Source organism: Macaca fascicularis, chromosome 10 (genome assembly GCF_037993035.2).
Source record: "Macaca fascicularis isolate 582-1 chromosome 10, T2T-MFA8v1.1".
NCBI classification, from domain to species: Eukaryota; Metazoa; Chordata; class Mammalia; order Primates; family Cercopithecidae; genus Macaca; species Macaca fascicularis.
In genome coordinates this window covers 97047240-97069572 of record NC_088384.1, presented here as the reverse complement: position 1 = coordinate 97069572, position 22333 = coordinate 97047240, and the positions used below count along the sequence as shown (strand labels likewise).

At 48.2% G+C, this 22333-nt stretch overlaps 1 long non-coding RNA gene across 1 annotated transcript in view; it reads left to right on the top strand.

Annotated features, from left to right (window-relative positions):
• LOC107131116 (uncharacterized) overlaps window positions 1-22333 on the top strand; it is a 294115-nt gene that overhangs the window by 44971 nt on the left and 226811 nt on the right. Inside the window, exons 2-5 of the long non-coding RNA XR_001494152.4 lie at window positions 1000-1369; window positions 6304-8437; window positions 10667-19288; window positions 21450-21637. This is a non-coding gene — a long non-coding RNA (uncharacterized lncRNA). The remainder of the gene's footprint in view (window positions 1-999; window positions 1370-6303; window positions 8438-10666; window positions 19289-21449; window positions 21638-22333) is intronic.

The window sequence follows — 22333 nt, the reverse complement described above, 5'->3', positions numbered from 1 at the left end:
CACCAAAGTGCTTGGTACTGGGGCCTCATTTATTTGTTGAATGTACAAGTGCCCCCGTTGTCAGAAGCACCGGGGCTGGGGCCTGTCCTATGCAGCCAGGATGCTGCTTGTGTTTCACCCTCTGGGGCCTGTTAGGTCGTTTCTTATATTTACACCAGGTGGCGCTGTGGCCATTCTCACCGGTGATGCTCAGCCCATCGCTGGCACAAAGCTTCAAAGTGGCTTCCAGTCTGCTACCCAGCCAGAAGCCCGTCTGCAGGTCCCCAAGTGGCCGTCCCACTCTGCTTTAACTTCTCAGAGATGGGGCGCTCACTGTTCACAGGCTGGAGACGCCTTCAGGGCTGGTCTGAGCGTCTCTATCCTCTGGGTTGGGGCAACTGGACCCTGGCGGTCTAGGGAAGCCCAGATGGAAAGTCATAGGCTGACCAGGGTTGGAAAGGGTTTCGGTGAGGCAAGCAAGCTGCTCAGCAGGCGCTCACTCTCAGTGTGCAAGGGTGGGACTGACCTCACTGGAGGCTTCATGAGGAAACCTTGGGGCTGGGCTGCGGCCAGTCCATGGCTTTAGACCTGCCTGTCCTCCACTCATCCATAATAGTATAGAGCACCCACCATGTCCCAGGCTCCATATGAACTCACTTGTTTCTCTTAAGAACCCTAGCTAGTAAGAACTATTATTATCTGTATTTTTCAGATAAGAGAATTGACGTAGAGACAAATTAAGAAACTTGCAGGTACAAAGTGGCAAAGCTGAGGTTTGAACCCTGGCAGTTTGGCTCTAAGTGTCACCTCTTAGCCATCTTCTTCCACTGCTGTGCTGACCTGTCCGTCCTTCCTTCCCTCCCTCTACCAGTCTCCCCATCCAGCACACATTTGCTAAGCTGTCGCTCCGTGGGGCTCAGTGGGGAGCAAAGCGGGGCACTGCCCCGGCCCTTGTGGGGTTTTCAGCCCATCAGGTGGAGACCTGGCTCTGCCATAACTTTATCCTGTGACCTTGGACAGGTCCTTTGACGTCGCTGTGCCTCAGCATCTTCACTGTGAAATGGGAATGAGAATCCTGGCCTCGCTGAGTTTTGGGGAGGATGGAATGACTTCAACCTTCGGAGCTGCAGCCTGGCATCCGGGGGAGCATGGGAAGTGGTGGCCATGATTGTGATTGGCATCAGCATGGATAGGCTCCCTCCAGCCCACGCCAGAACTGGACCCAGAGTCGGTGCCCAGTGACCATGTGGAAGCGTGGGATAGGCTCCCTCCAGCCCACGCCAGAACTGGACCCAGAGTCGGTGCCCGGTGACCATGTGGAAGCGTGGAGGAAGAAGCCAGTCAGGATAGGATGTTCCTGGGCTTGAATCTTGACTTCGGCACCGTGAAGGTCTGAGACTCATGATTTTGGGCAAAGCGGTTTCATTTTTCTGAGTTTTCCCCTAAAAACAGGAATGACTAATACCAACCTTGTGGTGTCCTTGTGGTTGTTCTATGAAGTAACAGGCACTTGGCATATAATGGGCACCTTTGTAAAATTTCATTTCCTGTCCTCAAGAGGAATCAGATGGCTGTGTAAACCCAGGGATCAGCACATCTGGAGTTCTTGGCACCTCCCCTTCTCCCAGGGAAGGCCTGGACCTTGTGGGATGGGCTGCAGTATTCCATTGTTTTCCTTTTGCTTTCTTCCTTTGTTCTTGTTTGCATTTTATTTCTTGAGAAAGGCAGGGCGGGGGCGGGGGTGCATTTCTCAGCCACCAGTGCATAGGACTCCATGTTAGCTGTCTGCGTGCCCAAAAGAGGGCTGCATGTTGCCCTCTTAACACCCAGGGCAGTAGGAGGGTCAGTTGGTGGGTGTGGGACACTGGGGTCGCCTCTTTGCACCTGAGGCCTCCTGAGACGCCATGCTCCAGATGGCAGGGGGAAGGCTGAGGGCCGAGAGGCTGCTGAGGGCTGGGGATCCCTGTCTGATCCCGCTTCTTCCAAGGTCTAGGGCTGTCCTGGGTGTCCTGATGCTTCTGTTGCTCCTGCTCAGAGATTAGAGCAGGGCCGAGCTGTGGCCCTGCCCTCAGGTGTTGAACCCAGTTGAGATGGCAATGGCTGGTTACTCAGGGGCTGGAGTTATGACAGCTGGGCAGTGAGGAGTAGCTGCCCTGGGATCTGGCCTAGTAGGCTGGCATTATCCCTGCTCAGCATCCATCACCCTCCCCATGCATCCCAATGCTGGAAGCCTCATAGCAGGGTCCCTTCCCACTTCTTCCTGCTGGGTGTTTCCATACACAGTGTCACTGACACTGTAGCCACACCTGCCCTTCTGTTTCAGAGAAGAGGAAACCAGGACGAGCCGTGACCCATCCAAGGTCCTGCAACAAGGAAGTATCTACATCCGGTGGAGATTCACATTCAGCTCTACCTGGCCCCTCCCCTCCCCCTCTTCTTCCGCCTCCCCTTTCCCTGCCCCCTACTCCTCCATCACTTAATTTTAATGGCCTTTTGATTGCGAGCCTCTTCTTGAAGAGAGACAAATCATTATTAATGAATTTGGATTGCTCCAGTGTAAACGAGCCAATAGGGCCTGGTGTGGGTAGCCGGCCAAGCCATGCAGGCAGCGGGCATCTCAGGACCAGGCCCTGTGGGCCACAGAGAGCCCTGGTGTAGCCTCTTGTTAGCCGTTTATTTTTCTTCCCAATTAAAGCAGGTGCTTGGCTGGAAGGGTTGTCCTTATCCTGGAGCTGGGGGGGCGGGAGGCTCGCAGAAGATCCCAGCCCCCAGGCCTGAGAGCAGAGCTCCAGGATGGCCTGGGCTCCCCCTCTCCACCCGGCAGTCCCCCTTGGCCTGGGTAAATCGGAAATGAGGGCCACTGCAGTGGGTACCAGCCCTTACCCTCCATGCTTGACTGTTTTCTTGGCAGCAAGACCTAGGGAGGCTCCCATGGCCGATTTTAGATTTGTTTTCAAAAACTGAAAGGAGAGAAATAATTCTAGCGAGAAAACAAAAACAAGACAATAAAAAACAAATAAAACCTCTTCTAAAATCTTTCAGTCCTGAGCCTTATCCCCACTCTGTGTGCACTTTCCGGTATTTGACCGCCTTTGCCACCAGTCCCTGGTGCTGGGAACTTGAACTAGCCCCAAAGCTTGTGAGTCCCTGTCTTCTACCGTGGAATGGGGATTACATTATACACATCTCTGGGTTTGGGAGGTGATCGAAGGAGATAGGGGAAAGGGATGCATTTTGTAAATGAGGACTTCTGATGATAATTTTATCATAGGCAGGAGACAGACACACTCACACGCCCCCAAATCACTAATGGGGCCTCCCTCTGAAGGTGCTCCTTGCTTCTTGAGACGGGCATGATTACTTAGTAGGTTCTGTGTAATTATTTAATCAAGCCCCAGCAAGTCCTCAAGTCCTCGGTGTGGAGCTGCGCGGCTGACCAGGCCCCAACCTCCCCTTCTCCCACAAGGAGGCGTAATCAGAGACGCTGAGAGGGAGGAGAAACCCCAAGCACTTCTTTTCTTTGTGCAACGACTGGGCTGTGTGGGAGGGACAGCCGGGAGGGAGGGGGCCAGGTCACCTTGGGGCTCTCCTCAACAGAGGACAGGGCAGGAGGGGTCTTTAGAGACCTGTTTTTGCGTGCCTTTCTCTTTGAGGACACTGAGGACCAGAGAGGAAAAGCCAGCAGGTCCCACGGTTCCCCAACTGCAGACCTGGCTTCTACCACTCATTCCCTCCCTCCCTCCCTCCCTCCCTCCCTCCCTTCCTCCCTCCCTCCCTCCCTTTCTTCCTTCCTTCCTTCCTTCCTTCCTTCCTTCCTTCCTTCCTTCCTTCCTTCCTTTCTTCCTTCCTTCCTCCCTTCCTTCCTCCCTTCCTCCCTCCCTTCCTCCCTCCCTTCCTTCTTTCTCTCCTTCTCCTTCTTGACCCTCCTTTCCCATTGATTCCCTTCCCTTCCCTTCCCTTCCCTTCCCTTCCCTTCCCTTCCCTTCCCTTCCCTTCCCTTCCCTTCCCTTCCCTTCCCTTCCCTTCCCTTCCCTTCCCTTCCCTTCCCTTCCCTTCCCTTCCCTTCCCTTCCCTTCCCTCCCTTTCCCTTCCCTCTCCTCCTTTCTCTCTTACTGTGAAAGTACTGAACAGATGGCTGGGTGCAGTGGCACAGGCCTGTCATCCCAGCACTTTGGGAGGCTGAGGCCGGTGGGTCACCTGAGATCAGGAGTTTGAGACCAGCCTGGCCAACATGGTGAAACCTCATCTCTACTAGAAATACAAAAATTAGTTGGGCATGGTGGTGGGCACCTGTAGTCTCAGCTACTTGGGAGGCTGAGGCAGGAGAATTGCATGAGCCCGGGAGGTGACGGTTGTAGTGAACCGAGATGGCACCACTGCACTCCAGACTGAGTGACAGAACGAGATTTCTTCTCAAAGCAAACAAACAAACAAACAAACAAACAACAAAACAGTACTGAACAGATGCATGCATTCTCATAGTCAAACATGCAGATCATACGACAAAAGCAAAGGTCTCCCCTGATCCCTCTCTTCCCCCCGGCCACATTCCCATTCCCCTCCTCAGAGACAACCCCAGCTCCCAGTCCGAATACTCCTTCCAGACTTTCTTCTATGCATTCATACATTTATCTAAGTTCCTACGGAAGTTCTAGTTAGGTGTTTAGTTTGGTTCATGTAAACATTCCTGACAGTGCTGTCTAGACCAGTTCTCACTGTGAGGGGTGGGAAAGCGGGGTGGGGAGGGAATTTTACTCTGCAGGAGACATTTGACACCATCTGAAGACATTTTTGATCATCACGACTGGGGAGGGAGGTGCTCCTGGCATCTAGTGTGTAGAGGCCAGGAGCGCTGCTAAACAGACTACCTTGCCCCAGACAGTGCCCACCATGAAGAATAATCCAGCCCAAAATGTCAGTAGTGCCAAGGTTGAGGAATCTTGGTCTGGAATGTTCTCAGCTTGCTTTTTTTCTAATAATAATAATGATTAATAATAATAACATATCTTGGAAATCCTCACAGGTTAGGCAGTATCTTTCTCTCATTCTGATGACTTCTATGTCTTCTTTTGACTACATCACAGTTCATCCATGTCATCCCCTTTTGATTGATTTCAGGTTGCTTCTGATTTGGGGGGATTAATGGAAATATCCTTGTTCTTCCCTGGTTTAGATGCCTGGGCATGGGATTGCTACGTCAAAGAGGTAGTTATGGGTTGATTGATTAACTAAGTCTTCATATAGTGCTTCTATTTTAAATACAACAGGCACTTATTTATTATTATTATTTTGAGATGGAGTCCTGCTCTGTTGCCCAGGCTGGAGTGCAGTGGCAGGATCTTGGCTCACTGCAACCTCTGCCTCCCAGGTTCAAGCGATTCTCCTGCCTTAGCCTCCTAAGTAGCTGGGATTATAGGCATTTACCACCATGCCGAGCTATTTCTTTTGTGTTTTTGGTAGAGATGGGTTTTCGCCATGTTGGTCAGGCTGGTCTCAAACTCCTGACCTCAGATGATCCGCCCGCCTCGGCTTCCCAAAGTGCTGGGATTACAGGCCACAACATACACTTATTTTAACTTTGATAGATATTCTGTGCTCTTCTGCCAAGGCCGTGCCAGCTGACCCTCCTTTCCTACCCCAAAGCCAAGGTTTCAAGGAAAATGAGACAAACAAAAGTTTTGAGTTATAGTTACTATGTCTTTAAGAGGACTAAAGGAAACTCAACCTTCCTAGGGTGGATGGGGGCCCAGTCTTGCCAGCCCCAATGCCAGCCCTTGCCATAGGCCCCCCAGCATGTAGCTGGCAAGGGACAGACTTGTCCACCCCCTGCAGCATGCCGGGGAAGAACTGGGACAGGCTGGGAGTCTCCGTTTTGCAGATAAGGCTCAACGAGGCTGTGTGATTTGCCCACCAGCTCCGATAACTCACATCCTCCTAGAGCCCCTAGTGGGACGCCCATGGGTTGAGCAGAGGGACAGCAGGTGTGCAGAGTGAGACTGGGCTATGGTTATGGACACTGGAACTTCTCATAGTTACATCACCTGAATACCCTACCAGGTCCCTCATAGCCCTGGGGCCAGGGTTGCCAGGTTTTATAGGCCATCCATGCAATATTTGGGACATTCTTACCCTAAAAAATTGTTCATTGTTTATCTGAGATTTGAAAGTAACTGAGCAACTGTGTTTACCTGGCGACCCTGCCTGCTGTTCTCTGCACCGTGTCTTCTCCATGGATAAAGGGGGAGGAAGGGGCAAATGGCTGGGATCAGACAACCTCTCTGTTTCTCACCTACCCCTTTCTCCCTTCTCTCCCACTTCCCTCAGAGGCCGAACATCCATATTCGACAGCTTGTTCTTGCCTATATGTGAATGGCAAGGCTGGAACAGAAGGCGGCAGACGTGTCCAGGGCAGCACTGATGGCCGGACTGACCCCACCTCCCCGCATCGTCCATACTTAGAGCCAGCGGCCACTGCAAGTGTAATTAGTTAATAAATCATCCCAAGTGATAAATAGAATGATAGATGCAGGTTTCACTTGATCACTTTTTTATTAAGGAGAAATAAATCAGCGCCACATTGTTGCTATAAACCTTTCAAACTGGTCAGATCCTGGCTGGTAGAAGCTGATTAACATGGCCACGTGTAGAGACCATTTGTAGCTGATCATCGAGATCAATCAATCCCTGTCAAGTTCCCTTCTTAGAAGAGGTGGCAGAAGCCAGGTGCTGTTCCTCCATCCACTGATCCTGTGGTTTCCTGCTGCAGGGGCACTGGGGGGAGTGTGAGCGTGCTTTGGTGCCAGACAGCCCAGATTTGAATCCCAGTTGAGCCACCAACCAGCTGTGTGACCCCAGCTAGCTGTCATCCCCTCTCTTGGCCTCAGCTTCCTCTTCCTGAACAAGAGGCTGACACCAGGAACTTCCTTAGAGAGTTGTTCTGAGCACTGTGGTGTCAAACTTCTTGGTTTCAGGACCCTATTACGCACCTAAAAATTGTTAAAGACCCCCCAACCCCATGAACTTTTGTTTATGTGAGCTCTATCAATATTTACTATATTAGAAATTAAAAGACAAATTAAAAAAATTACTTGCTGACTTAAGCAGTCATAAGCCCAATACATATCAACATAAATAACATTTTTATTGAAGACATAACTGTATTTTCTAAAGTAAAAAGAATGTGAGAAGACTGTCATTGTACTCTATTTTTTTGTAAATTTTTAGAATCTCATACCTACTTCTTCTTCTTTTTTTTTTTTTTAGACAGTCTCACTCTGTTGCTCAGGCTGGAGTACAGTGGCTCGATCTTGGCTCACTGCAACCTCTGCCTCCTGGGTTCAAGTGATTCTCATGCCTCAGCCTCCCAAGTAGCTGGGACTACAGGCACGCACCACCAAGCCTGGCTATTTTTTTTGTATTTTTAGTAGAGACAGGGTTTCACCATGTTGCCCAGGCTGGTCTCCAACTCCTGAACTCAAGCAATCCGCCGGGCTCGGCCTCCCTAAATGCTGAGATTACCGGCAAGAGCCACTGCACCTGGCCTCATATCTGCTTTTGCATTCAATCCATTCTAAGTTGTTTTGGTTCAAGGTTATGAAGAAAATCCGGTCTCATTTCAATATGCGGTTAGGAAAGGAAGGAAGGATTTTAATAGTCTTTTCAGGTAATTGTGGCTATATCAAGCAGCCTCTGGAAAACTCCTCCATATATCCATGGAAGAATGAGAGTAAAAAGGCAAATAGTATCTTAGCATTATTATGAAAACAGTTTTGACCTTGTGGACCCGCTGAAAGGGTTCCAGTGGCCCCCGGGGTCCCCAGACCCCAGTTGGAGAACCACTGAAATGAAGACAGCCTGGAGAAGGGCCTGGACACAGAGGTGGTCCTCTGGAGACGCCGAATCCTGTCCGTGGCCTATGTCTTGCTAGGTCTTAAAGAGCCTACTTTCCTCTCCTCCCACACACCCTCTATGGGGGTAGTGCTGATGTCTTCCTGTGCTCACCCAGGTCCTCTGCCCACCCCCTCCCCCTGCTCTGGCCCTGGGCGCTGACCCGTGAGTGCATTACAAGCTTCCAACTTCTGGAATGGGTTCAAGCAATGGGAGATTCTAGCTGGACAGTGGAGGGTGGGAGGACAGTGAGGTTTGGGGCATTTATTTCTCCAGCTCCCTCCCTACCAGGTTGCTGGCTGAAGCCACAGCTGCTGTTAGCAGTCCCTTCTCTCCCCAGGCTCCACTAACTGCTCTCTTCCTTGTCCCTGCAGGCCTCGGTGTGGTAAGGGCTCCCCACTGTTGCTGTCCCTGGAGTGTGGCACCATCCTGGGGTTTTGTTCACTTAAAAAAAAAAATTAAACTCTCCTCAATTGCTACCTGTTTCCTGTGAGATTCTGACTGATGCATGGTTTTCTGGGAAAACGTCTGTTTTTGGATAAAACTGGAGGAAATACACTGAATGAGGAATGTGAGTAACTCCACCCCATCCAATTGCATGGGCTTCACGGTTTGGTTTACAAAGTGCCTTCCCAGCCTTCGTTTATGAGTTTCTCAGTAGAACCTCTAAGAGGCCAGGCTCAGAGAGGACAGACTTGCCTAAGGCCACACAGTGGTGAAATGGTCTTGGCTTGTGCGGTCCTGGATGCCCTTGTGACCTACACTACTTCCAGGAGCTATGTGGGTCTTGAGGATCCCTTCCTCCTGGTCCCCCCTTGCCGTGGTTGTATCTATCCTGGAACCCTCTGTCCAAATCCTTCACCCCATCTTCTGCAACCACAGCAAGCATTTGTATCAGGTCCTTCCAGCCTCCTCCTAGCTGAGTGCTCCTTAGCTGGTGCTACACCTTTAGCTCTGCCCCTAGCATGGCCTACAGAAGGCTGATGCTCATGTGCCCAGGGCCCATATCTGCCTCAACCATTTTCCCTGCTCTTGACCAAGCCTCCCCTCTTTTCATGACTCCATGCCTTTGCCCATGTTCTTTCTTCTCTCACCTGTCTTCTCTGGACAGACATGTGCTCATTTTTTGTCTTCTGGAAAGCCTCTCCTGACTTTGGCTCTTCGTTCTTCCCTGCAGAACTAAGTTCTTCCTCCTAGGTGCTCCCAGAGCTCTGTGCACATCTTGGATGTGTCAGCATTACCCCTTGCTATAGCACCTTTCTCCCTGCTTCTCTTTTTCCTCCTAATTCTTCTTCCTTTTTTGTTCCCGCCCCACCCCCCATTTCTTACCATGCTCCTGACCCCTCAATGTGTGTATCAGTTAGCTACTGCTGTGTAACAAACCATTCCAAAACTTTGTGGTTAAAAACAATGGCTGTTTATGTAATTCATAATTCTGTGGGTCAGCTGGGTGGTTCTGCTGATCATTGCTGGGCTTGGCTGAACAGTTTCACTAACTCTCAGCTGGGGATCCCTCATGTGTTATTGATTGTTGGCTGACCTAGCACAGCCTGGGCTAGGATGACTCATTTCTGCTCTGTGTGGTCTCTCACCCTCCAGCAGGCTTGGCCAAACTTGTCCTAATGGTGGCTGAGCAGGGTTCCAGGAGAAGAAGCAGAATCATGCCCGGCTGCTTGAGGCCCAGGCTCAGAACTGGCATAGTGTCACTTCCAGCACATTCTATCAGGCAAAGCAAGTCACCAGGCCAGCCCAGATTCAAGGGATGGGAAAATAGACTTCACCTCTTGATGGGAGGAGCAGTAAAGTCACATTGGAAGGGATGTGGGTACAAGGAAGGAAAAAATTTGGGCCACCTTTGCAATAAATCTATCACAACTAAAGCTAGCTGAGAGAAGATTCTAACGCTCATGAGTAATTTTTATAGTCCAAACTCTTGGCCATGGCCTACAAGTCCCTGTATGAACTAGCCCTGCCAACTTCCTTATCCTTAGCTTGCACCACGTTTCAACCACATTGGACTTTTTTTTTTTTCCAGTGCCTTGTCCTTAAAATGCTTCCTCCTCCCACAGTGCTTTTACATATGCTGATTTCTCTGCTAAGACTACTCTACTTTAGTGTTTCCCTTAATTAATGTACCCCCTCCTTTGCATTTCAGCTCAAGCCCTTCCTGATTTCCCTGGCTAGGTTGAATCCTTTTATTATAGACTCTCAGAATACGACATACTTTGCTTTTTACAGTTGCAGTTTTAAGTTTGTTTTCATTTAACAAACACTTACATGGAGCTTACCATGTACCAGGCACTATTCCAAGTGTATTATAAATATTAAATCATCTAATCTTCAATACATTTTTGGGGCAACTATTATTATTATTATTATTATTATTTATTTTTTTAGAGACAAGGTCTTGTTCTGTCACCCAGGCTGGAGTGCAGTGGCACCATCACAGCTCACTGCAGCCTTGAACTCGTGGGCTCAAGTGATCTTCCCGCCTCAGCCTCCCGAGTAGCTGGGACCACAAGCACACATTACCACACCCAGCTAATTTTTAAATTTTTTGTAGAGACAGAGTCTCACTACATTGTTTAGGCTGGTCTCAAACTCCTGGCCTCAAGCAATCCTCCTGCCTCGGCCTCCCAAAGTACTGGAATTACATTACATAGGCACATGGCCTATTATTTTCCCCATGTCACAGATGAGGAAGCTGAGGCACCAAGAGGCTGAGTGACCAAGCCAAGGTCACACAGCTGTTAAAGGATGGAGCAGGAATTTATGTTATTTATATTTTTTCCATTTTCAGAGTGTAAGCTGATGGATGGATGGAGCAGGAGTTCAAATTCCAGGAAGTCTGGGCTCCACTACCCCTCCTGTCTCTCTCACTATACTGTGATTATTCGTTTCAAATCTGTTTTCCCAACCAGAGTGTGAACCTGGTGAAGGCAGAGACCACATTTGTTTGCTGACAATTTTGCCTCCCCAGGGTCTGGCACAGCATCTGGCACACACTAGGTGCTCAACAAATATTTGTGGAATGAATGAACTGGAGACATCAGCCACTGACGAAGGGACTTTCTGTAGCTCCTTTGAATTGCGGGGTCCTGAGACTCTCTGCAGCCTGATTTCTTCCTTGAGGGATGCTTCTCATGCCGTGGGGCCCCTCCTGCAGGCCTACAGCCTCCACTCTGCTGAAATCCTGAATCCCAGAAACATCCCTTTGCATAGACATCTCTGGCAGCTGCTTCCCCTGCAATGGCCCCGAGGAAGTTTCGACAATGCCAATTCCCACCCGCGTTGCAGCCACCCCTGAATGAATGACCCTGCTAAGAGTGCAGTTTTCTCTCCCTCTTGCCCTAACTTTGATTTGATCAGGCCAAATCTGAAATGATGTGTGAAAGTAATGATATTTTGTAATTAAATCTCTGGTGACGGCCACTGCAATTTGTGCTACATGCATTGTTCATAAGGAAAAAACGCATCAATTCATTTTCTGACTGGCTACTCCAGGGACTGGCAATTAGGAGCAGCTCATCTCTCGTTGCCTCGCATATTAAAGAGCTACTGAAACGCAAAGAGAATTTGGGAGGGTTTTCTTTTTCTTTTTTTCCCAACCTTCTAATAATGTTAGCTTAATTAGGGAGGCTCAGTGATAAAGGGAAAGTTTTGGATGATTTGAGCATAGTGTGGTGGAAGGAAGAGAAAGAACAAATAAAGAGAAATGAAAGTGTCAGGCACAGGGGCTGTGATGGCTGGAATATTAGGAAGATTCTACCTAGTAAGGCTTGACTTCGTGGGGGTCAGGCTGGGCTGTGGCTAAGAACAGGAGGGCACCAGGGCATCCTGGGTGCCACAGATCTAAGCTAAGTGCTGCTTCCTTCCACTCTGGCAAGATCTTTTCTTTTGCATTCTTAAAAAAAATGTATTTATTATTGAGCCTTGGAGTGTGTCACCTGCCCTGCAAATGATGGCCCATCCATCCTCTAACTGGTTACTGCTGTTGGCATCTTCGCTGGACCAAGGTACTGAAAGTCAGTTCCATCATTTTTTTAAAGAAGTCTTTATTTTTTGTTTTTAGAGCATTTTTAGGTTCATAGCAAAATTAAGTGGGAAGTACAGGGTTCCCACATTCCCCTACCCCCACCCTTACACAGAGCCTCTCTCATGATCAGCATCCTACTTGGGAGTGGTACATTTGTCACAATCAGCAAACCTACCTTGACACATCAGTGTCACCCAGGGTCCATAGTTTCCATGAGGGTTCACTCTTGGTGTTGGCTATTCTATGGGTTTTGACAAATGTCTGATGACTTGTATCAGCATTATAGCACCATATGCAATAGTTTCACTGCCCTAAAAATCTTCCGTGCTCTGGTATTCATCCCTCTCTGGCAACCTCTGGTCTTTTTATTATCTCCACAGTTTTGTCTTTTCCAGAATGTTACATAGTTGGAACCATACAGTGTGTACCCATTTTGGATTGGCTTCTTCCACTTAGTAACATGCCTTTAGGGACATCCCTTTTCCAAGCTCATCCCTTAGAGCCCAGGAAAGCCTTTTCCCTGATCTCCACTCTTCATGTGTCCAAGCCTTTGGTTCTGTCTGTGCAGACCCCAGTAAGGACTTAGTCTGTGTGCTGATTGCCTGAAGGTGTGGGCAGAGTTGGAGATGAGAGGGATAGGGATCACAGAGGATGGATTGAGGAATGGGGATGGAAGTGGGGTGCGGTGAGGGCCCAGCTAGAAAAACAGGGAGGTTTGGGACCCCTGGATCTAAGATGAAGAAGGGCAAGACCAAATGCTGAAGTAGATTTAGTCAACATTATTTTTGCTTCTAGAGTCTTCCAGACAAGGTGCTGGTCTAGTGGTTTCACGAAAACTTTTAATTTGGCGCCTGCAATAACCGTGCTGCTCAGAGTGAGATGATTAGTGCAGCCCATTTCACAGGAAAAGAAACTGAGGCTCAGGGAGGTAAGGAGCTATGCCCAAATCTGACAGCCAGCAAGACAGTGCCAGGTTTGAATTCCAGGTCTGTCAGATACTAGGCCAGGGCAGAACTTTCTATGATGGTGGAAATGTTCTAGATCCGCACTGCCCAGTATGGTACCCACGAGCCACATGTGGCTACTGAGCACTTGAAATGTGGCTAGTGAGACTGAGGAACTGAATTTTACATTGTATTTAATTTTAATTAATGTAAATTTAAATAGCCACATGTGGTTGGTGGCTTCTTATTGGACCACACAGCTAGACCCTTGGAGATCTTGGTGCAGCTCCCTAGCTGCCCCCAGCCCATGAGTTTCCCAGCATAAATGGCAACATCATGACTAATCTCCTTACAGCTGATCTCCATCATGGGAGCTCCAGGAAGGAGGATCTGGACTCATCCTTTGCACACCCCACTGTGCCACACTCAGAGCCTGTTAGTAAACAAATCTTCTACTAATACTTTTTGAATAAACACCTGCTTGTGCCATGGGCTTAGTCTGCAGAATTTCAATGCATCTTTTCAACAACTCATTGCAGTGGCTTCCATTACTATTCCCATCTTATACTAGAGGACAGAGAGGCTCAGTGAGGCTCACTGACTTCTCCTAAGTCACACAGCTGGTAAATATCTGGACCAGATTTGGAGCTTAGGCATCTCTGCTCCAAAAGCCCATTCTCTTTTCATGCAGCAGGCACAGGGACCAGTTTGGGGTGGATCTCCACCACAGCTGCTAACCCAATGGTCCCAAAGGTATTGTTCTTACCCCTGTCTTAGCAGATATTGACTCAAATGCAAGCAGTTTATCTGGGAGATAAAGGCAATGCAGGTAAGGGAGGGAGGAAGTGAGACAGGGAGGAGAAGATAGACAATAATGAGGCCATCATCCTGTTAGCACTCCTGGGGTGGCTGAGGCTTAATCGTGCTGGGGAACTGTGGGGGTCTGTATGGACTACACCATAGAGTTATTCCACCCATAGGGTGAGGGAGTTAGGGTATTTGTCCACCAACTTTCACCATGCATTGGTTGAGAACTGCTTTGGGTGTGTGCATGGCACTTCTGGCCTGCCACAGAGGTGGGCAAAGTGGCTTCTGTGGACAGAGAAAGTCCTCAGGCAAAGAAATTACAAAAAAACCTCAGAACGTTGGGAAAATCCCTCAGCCTCGGCCAATCCCCTGTGGTCACTATAAGCACCATTTCACCAGAAGGTAAGATGATGCTTTTCTTATGAGTGGTTCATCCCAAGTCCTCCATCACCCTTAGAGACCCTGGGTTCCCTTTTAAGGAGTTTAGCCGTAATGAAGCAGATGGTGCTTTGCTGATGATCTTTGGAAACTGGGATGTATTTGCAATTCAGAAAAGGGGCACTGGGATCTTTGCATATGTATAAAGAAGGTGTTTTCTGAAAATCATAAGGGTGTAAATAAGGTTTAGGTGAATGTTTAAATCTACTTGGGGGACAAACTTTTAGGGAACATTCTCAAGGTCTTTAGGAGTACCTGTCAGCATAATAAACAACTCATGGATTACAAATTGTTCTTCTAGTTCATTAAAGTATGCTCCCTAATCACTGATCGAAGGCAACTCCTAGTCTAGTTCAAGTAACTGTAAACACAACTGTAAGATTTGGTGCTAAAACTAGCGTGATCTCCCCACATTCTGAATTCACGTTGGAACATAACCCTTCTGGCCAGATCATCTTCACTGTTAAACTTTTCAGATTTAGTTTTCCACCCTGGTCCCACGTTTTAAAGGAGTTAGAAGCTATAGTCAACCCTTGGTAGACATTTTGTCAGAGGCATTTGAACCAGAGCAACTCCATCTTGAATAGCAGCTGAGTAAAATAAGGCTGAGACCTTACCAGTCTGCATTCCCAGGAGGTTAGGCATTCTTAGTCACAGGATGAGACAGAAGGTTGGCACAAGATACAGGTCATAAGGACCTTGAAGATAAAATAGTTTGTGGTAAAGAAGCAGGCCAAAACTCACCCAAATCAAGATGGTCATGAAAGTGACCTCTGGTCGTCCTTACTACTCCTTATATGCTAATTATAATTCATTAGCATGCTAAAAGACATGCCCACCAGCACCATGACAGTTTACAAATGCCATGAGAACCTCAGAAAGTTACCCTATATGGTCTAAAAAGGGGAGGAACCTTCAGTTCCAGGAATTGCCTGTCCCTTTCCCAGAAAACTCATGAATAATCCACCCCTTGGTAACATATAGCCAAAAACTAACTATAAGTATACTTAGTCAAGCATTCCATTCCACTGCTCTGCCTATAGAGTAGCCATTCTTTATTTCTTCACTTTCCTAATAAACTTGCTTTTAATTTACCTTATGGACTCACCTCAAATTCTTTCTTGCTCAAGGTCCAAGAACCCTCTCTTGGGGTCTGCATCAGGACTCCTTTCCGATAACACTTTCATCTCGGATTCTTACTTCTTGATGCCCCCCATTTCAAAACTAACATTTATTTAGCATGTACTAAGTGCTGGTTCTCAATTAGTCTCTTTTAGTTCATTTCAACCTGGCTGCAAACTTGTAAGGGAAGTGTTCACCCTTCCATTTTTCACAAGGTGAAACTCCCCGGGGGAAGTGAGCAGGAAAATTTCAGGGAATGTTCATGGGATGAAAGCTGCCTGATAACTGGGATTTAGACTAATGGTTCTAGACCTGAGCTGCACAGTTAAGTCACCTGGGAAACTTAAAACAAAACAAAACAAAAACTGATGTCCACAGACTGAGCAGCATGGTGAGACACCATCTCTAAAAAAAAAAAAAAAAAAAAAAAATTATCCAGGCATGGTGGTGTGTAGTCCCAGTTACTTCGGAGGCTGAGGTAGGAGGATCGCTTGAGCCCAGGAGATCAAGGCTACAGAGACTTGTGATCATGCCAGGTGTCAGGTGAGTCGAACACAGGCAGAACTGAGAATGACAGCGTTAGAAAACACACAGCCTTTTTCCTGATGCTGAATCCTAACACCCAGTGTAGTGAAATTGATGTGGACTTCAGAGCCAGGCAGACCTGAGTTCGAATCCTGGCTCTGCTATTAATACATATTGGCTGTGATTTTAGACGAGGTAGCTAGTCACCAGGAATCTCCTTTTTGAACTGACAATGGCAATGGTGATAATGATGATGATGATAATACTAATGATACTTGCAGGGTTGTTCTGAAGAGTCAGTGGGGTGCTCAGATATCCAGGAAGTGGGGTTTCCTTCATTAAATACCATATTACAAACCTTTTCCAGCCTTGTCTGAGGTGACCTGGGCCTCACCCCGCCTGGAAGTCTGTGGCTGACCTCAAGTCCGAGTGCTGGCCATCACTTTGGAAGCCATCCTCTTTGCTGATGCCCGGGATGTGCTCAGCCATGCCCATCTTCTCCTGACGAGGATGGTATCGACATTTCAAAACAGTTTAATTATTCTGCGGCTGCCTGGCTATTAGCTGCGACAAGAGAGCTCAGGGCTATTTTTCAGCATTAATTTTCCATTTGAAATGAATTCCTTTTGGTTACACTTTTTAAATGTTTCTTTTAATTAGACGCAATTACTTCAGAAGAATTGCTTTTATTCCTCAGCCTGAGATCCCAGTGATAAAGTCGCTATCTGGCCCCACCGAACGGCCGGGACGCCTCATTTAGTCGCTGCACTAAAGTATATTGAACTAGGAAATTATACAGCGAATCAACTATTAATTCCTTTTATGATCGCTCACTCTAACATCTTGAATGAGATCTTCAGGGGGAAATTTAGTCACAATAGGGATCATTGTTCTCCACCTCCAGCCGCCGGCCCAGTGTGAGGGGGGCTGACAGCTGGGGGCTACCCTGCTGATGGGCCTGGCACAGGGGCAGGATGGCGTGGGGGCGCCTGGCTTTCTTGGGGCTCGGAGCAGAGGACAGCGGGTGTGAGCAGTGCAGCTAAAGCTCTCTGTCCAGGCTGGAGGGGTGCCCCTCAGCCCCATGAAAGGGGAGTTTGCTGCGGCTCTGCAAAGGGAGAATACAGACAACTGCTCACTTTGAGCTTTGCACATTCCGCTGACTCCTTTGGTGGCTCAGTGTAGTGGAGGGAGGCTGGGAGTCAGTAGGTGGCACTCTTCCCTCTGTGTTGGTAACTGGGTCTGGGCTGACGGGAGGCCCTGGAAGAGGCTGTGCAGCCAGAGTTGGAAGAACCCTTTCTTTCGAAGCTTTAGACCAATTCACTCTTATGAGATGGAGAAAGTGAGGCACAAAGAGGCACACTGTCATACACAGACAAGGGCTGAACAGGGCTCAGTTCTGGCCAAGTCTCTGAACATAACCTTTGGGTTTTTCTTGGGGACTTGAAGCTTCCTCTCCAATCCTGGCAAGTTGATAGCTTTTATTTGAGGTGGGTGTTGTTGGTGAAAGGTAGACCCATTCAGGGCTACTCCGCTGTCTGTGCGTCCCAGAGGGGCTGCACTCCCAGCCTACCAGACAAGGAAAAGGTGGACAGGACCACAGAGCTTCCCTTGGCATTTGGAAATCACAGGACTGCAGCGGTGCCGGGGCAGCGAGCGGTGGGTTAGAGGAGCACCCAGATGCTGACCATGACCTCAGGGGAACAGTAAACACCGCCAGACAGTCGCTGTAAGCTCGGCACCGGGGAGGTGGCTGGGGGGATGAAAATGAAGAAAACATAGTCCGTGACCTTGAGGTGACATTCACTCAAAATCACAATCTGACAAATGAGTGCAATTTCTCTGAGAGGAGCTGGGCTTTGAAGGATGGCTAGGAGTTTGCAGGGGGAAAGGGTGTTCTGGGTAGACGGCGCTGCAAGTGCAAAGGCGTGGAGGCATGAAAGCAGGAAGGCTGAGTGTGTGGAGGAGAGTGCAGCTGACTGCCCTCTGGGGACTTGTGTGCCTTGCAGGGGAGTTTGGACTTTTGTCTTGAGGGCAATCCGGAGGCACAGCAGGTTTTCAGGAGGGAGGAGACAAGGTCAGATTTGTGATTTCGACAGATCGTGCTGGCTGCTCTGTGGAGGACAGATACAAGGATTTCAGAGACAGGCTGGGAGACCTGCTGGGAGGCTCTGGTCATTGTCTATGTGAGAGGTGGACTTGGGTTGAGTTAGGACGAGTGCAGTGGGGATGGAAAAAAGAGAGGCACAGGAATTTTTTTTTTTGAGACTGAGTCTCGCTGTATTGCCCAGACTGGAATACAGTGATGTGATCTCGGCTCACTGCAACCTCTGCCTCCTGGGTTCAAGTGATTCTCGTGCCTCAACCTCCTGCGTAGCTGGGAGGACAGGCACCCACCACCACGCCCGGCTAATTTTAGTATTTTTAGTAGAGACGGGGTTTCACCATGTTGTCCAGGCTATTCTCAAACTCCTGACCTCAAGTAATCTGCCTGCCTTGGCCTCCCAAAGTGCTGGGATTACAGGCATGAGCCACCGCCGCTGGCCCAGGCACAGGTTTTTATTTCTGTCTTTTGAGCAGGGCTGCATTGTGACTTTTGTGACCCTAGACGCGTCTGCCTTCATGGGCCCCTCCTACAAGAATAGATTTTCATGGGTCGTAAATATTCTATTTGTCTCTCATGAAAGAAGAAAATTAAACATATTTGTCTAACCTAAAAGTTTCTGTTTTCCCTGATTTTGAAGGACATGAGAATATTCTGTGGGTATGGAAAATGTTGTGGACCCTGCGTTGCTACAGTGCCTAATGGAGAAGTCGGCACTGGTATTGTGGAAAGAACAAATAGGATACGGAGCTCAGGCCTCCTGCTTCGAGGCTGAGGAAGGATGTGGGACACTCCCCTCCTCTTCCTCCCTCAGTGCCTCCCCAACCCCCGGGTGCCCTTGGAGATAAGAAGAATGACAATGATGATCTCACTGAGCCTTTACTACGTCCAAAGTGGGCTACTACACACCCTGTTTCATTTACTCCCCACGGAGACTCTGTGAGGTTGGGACTATTATTCTTTCTACTTTGTAGGTGAGAAAACTGATCCTCAGGGTAACTCTCGGCCACACAGCAGTGGAGGAGGTGGGGCTGCAATGGGGACAGGAGAGGTGGATGGGAGGGAGGATGAGCCCATTCTGCAGTATGTTCTGGGCCCCAGAGGGCAATAGCTGCTTAAAAACAGCTCAGATTCACTGAGCACTTACACATTGTCTAGATGTGCATTAAGCACCCACCTGTCGTGGGTGGCCTTATCAGCCATCGTCTTGGCTGCCAAGCCCCTGCTCTTGTGGACCCATTGTGGGCTGCAGGGTGGCCCAGCCAGCTCAGGAGGCCCAGGGTTTTAGGGCTAGATGGACATTTTCTCTCGCCTTCCCTACCTTCCGTGGCACAGGAGAGCCGAGAGGAAGCCAGGAATGGAGTCTTCAGCTGTCTCTGTCCTCTGTGGATGTCCCCCTGCTCCCATCCGTGAGGACTGGCCTGCGCTTTGTTTCTATTGGAGGAAGAGGTAGGTACCTGGGGGTGGAGCTCCTGCCCCAGAATCATCTGGAGTTTTACCTTGGGGAGGGGAGGGCAGTTGGGAGGAGATGTGGTCACTGCTCAGACTAGTTTCCCTTCTGTCCCCAAGTACCCTGCTATGGACTGAATGGGTCCCCCCAAATTTCTATGTTGAAGACTAAATCTTCAATGTGATGGTATTAAGAGGCAGGGCTTTAGGGCAGTAGTTAGGACATGAGAAAAATATCCTACTGGGATTCATTCCGCCTTATGAAGGGATGAAGACACCAGAGCTCTCTCTTTGAGGGTGCAAGAGAGATACCGGATTTCTAGCCTCCAGCAATGTGAGAAATAAATGCTTATTGTTTAAACCCACTCAGACTACGGTATTTTGTTAGAGCAGCTGGAACTAAGACATATTCCTTCTGCTAGGCAGTTCTTTGACACTGATCCTGGCCAGATTGTCCTGCCCCACGGGAGCCCTAGAGCCAGGCCCCGGCTGGTCAAAGGGAAACAGAAACTCCCTCTCATGCACCTTGATGTGAGCCAAGCATGGTGCTGTTAGGGCGGCCAACTGTTTTCTGGGACTCGGAACTTTCAGTGTCAAAACTGGGACAGTCACGGGCAAACTGGGGCCTGTTGGTCACCGTAGGCTGTCTGTGACTGTAACACATAGTAGTTGCACGTTCCTACTGCTGAAGACACCAGGTAGTTATTGCCATGTCTTGGAATAATCTCTATCCCTTGGCACATTTCCAGGTGAGTCATGTTGACCACTTCATCCACATGGTAGATACGGGTTGACTGGCTGATTAAAACGCCTTTAGATGTAATAGGCTTCCAATGTATTGGAGAATGACTGTTTGGACTCGAGGTCACATACTTTTCACTTTGAGTTCCATTCTTTTTTTTGTCACCCAGGCTGGGGTGCAGTGGTATGATCATGGTTCACTGAGGCTTTGAGCTGGTCTCAAGCAATCCTCCTGTCTCAGCCTCCCCAGTAGCTGGGACTTCGAGTGCAAGTCATGGCTTCTGGCTCTTGAGTTCCACTCTTTCAAGCAATATGGACTTTAAGGTAGTTGTACCTGTGAAGTTCCACTTTCCATTTAAATTTCATTCCAGTAAGGAAACTTGTGTGTCTGCTCTTTGCATTTTAAACATTTAACTGAGTTTCACAATTTTCATAAAAGAAAAATGCATGATGTTAGTTAGGGCAGCAAACAGATGATTTTAAAGCATTTCAACAATTAGTCTTTTTAAGAAAATGAACACTAGTTTTAAAAAGCAGGTATTTGGGTAGAAAAAAGTAGTGAGGTATTAAAAAAATCTTATGATTGAGGGAAAGCACTACAATGGAGGTATAAACCACAGTCATATGGGTGTGATAAGTGCCTGATATGGTTTGGCTCTGTGTCCCCACCCAACTCTCATGTCGAATTGTAATTCCCAAAGTTGGCGGAGGTACCTGGTGGGAAGAGATTGGATCATGCGGGTGGATTTCCCCCTTGCTGTTCTTGTGATAGTGAGTGAGTTCTCATAAGATCTGGTTGTTTAAACGTGTGTAGCACCTCCCCCTGCACTCTCTTTCTCTTGCTCCGTTGTGGTAAGACGTGTTTGCTTCCCTTCACCTTCGGCCATGATTGTGTTTCCTGAGGTCTCCCAGCCACACTTCCTGTACAACCTACAGAACTGGGTCAATTAAACCTCCTTTCTTCATAAATTACCCCATCTCAAGTAGTTCTTTATAGTAGTGTGAGAACAGACTTCATACAATGCTCAATGTTTGGAAAAGATGAACTAGGGTGGGGCAGAGAGCAGTGTTTTCCTGGGTTTGCCACTTAACAGGTGGGCTGAACTCTCAACCTCTCCAAGCTCTAGTTTCCTTATCTATAGAATAGTATAATGAATATTGGGTTGTTCCAAGGTTTAAATAAGATCTTTAATGTAAAGTACTTAGCACAGTCCCTGGCACATAGGAAGACCTGACAAATAGAAGTGAATTATTATTTTTATGAAATAAATGATACAAATAATCAGAGTGAATAGGATCCTGAAGAATTCGAAGGGTCAATTAACACATTTTCTCTAGGCCAGTGGTTCTCATAGTTGAGGGTTCATCAGAATCACCTGTGTGATTTCCTAGTTCACAGACTGCTGGGCTTCACTTTCAGAGTTTCTGATTAAGTGGGCCTGGAGTAGGCCAGGAATCTGCATGTCTAACAAATGCCCAGGTGATGCTGATGCTGACAGCCACTGCTGTGATGTGAAATTGGCAGTTAAGGAAGAGAAGTTGCCTGCTCTGAAGCACCGTGGTTGTGAAACATCCTACAGTGAAAACAGGCGCATGTATGATGGAGAGGTAAGATTTTTCACAGCTTCTTCCCGTAACAAAGGGGATCCGAAGGCTTTCTACATCAGCCTGCGAGAGAGCAGCAGAGTTAGGTTAAACAGAGTATGTGAACAGCAGATGTTTAGTGAGGGAGGAAGGTGCTCAACCACTTGAATTTCTTTAAACCTTGCTCCAATTCAGTGTTTCTCAAAGTGGAGTTCCCAGACCAGCAGCATCAGTGTCACCTGGGAATTTGTAAGAAATGCAAATTCCTGGGCTCAAAGTGGGGCCCAGTGATCTGGTTCAACAAGCCCTCCAGGTGATTCTGATGTTTGCTACAGCTCGAGAAGCACTGATCTAAGTGATTTGTGACTTCCTTATACATGGAAGACAGGGTGGCTAATGTAAGTTTATCTTATTTAAATAAATAATTACAAAAAACACAATTGACTGATCATACTTTTCAAAACCTCTGGGGAAAGCAAGCCCGGGGTGGCAGCATTGCAGATTACCCTCCTTACAATTACCCTCCTTTATTCCCTCATACTGCACACTAGTATTACCTGGGCAATTAAAAAAATTAGTGATGCCTGGCTTGCACCCTCACAGATTCTGCTTTCTCTGGGATGAAGCTTGAGTATCATACTTGTGCGTGCGCGCATGTGTGTGTGTGTGTGTGTGTGTGTGTGTGTGTGTGTGTGTGTGTGTGTGTGTGTTTTGAGAAAG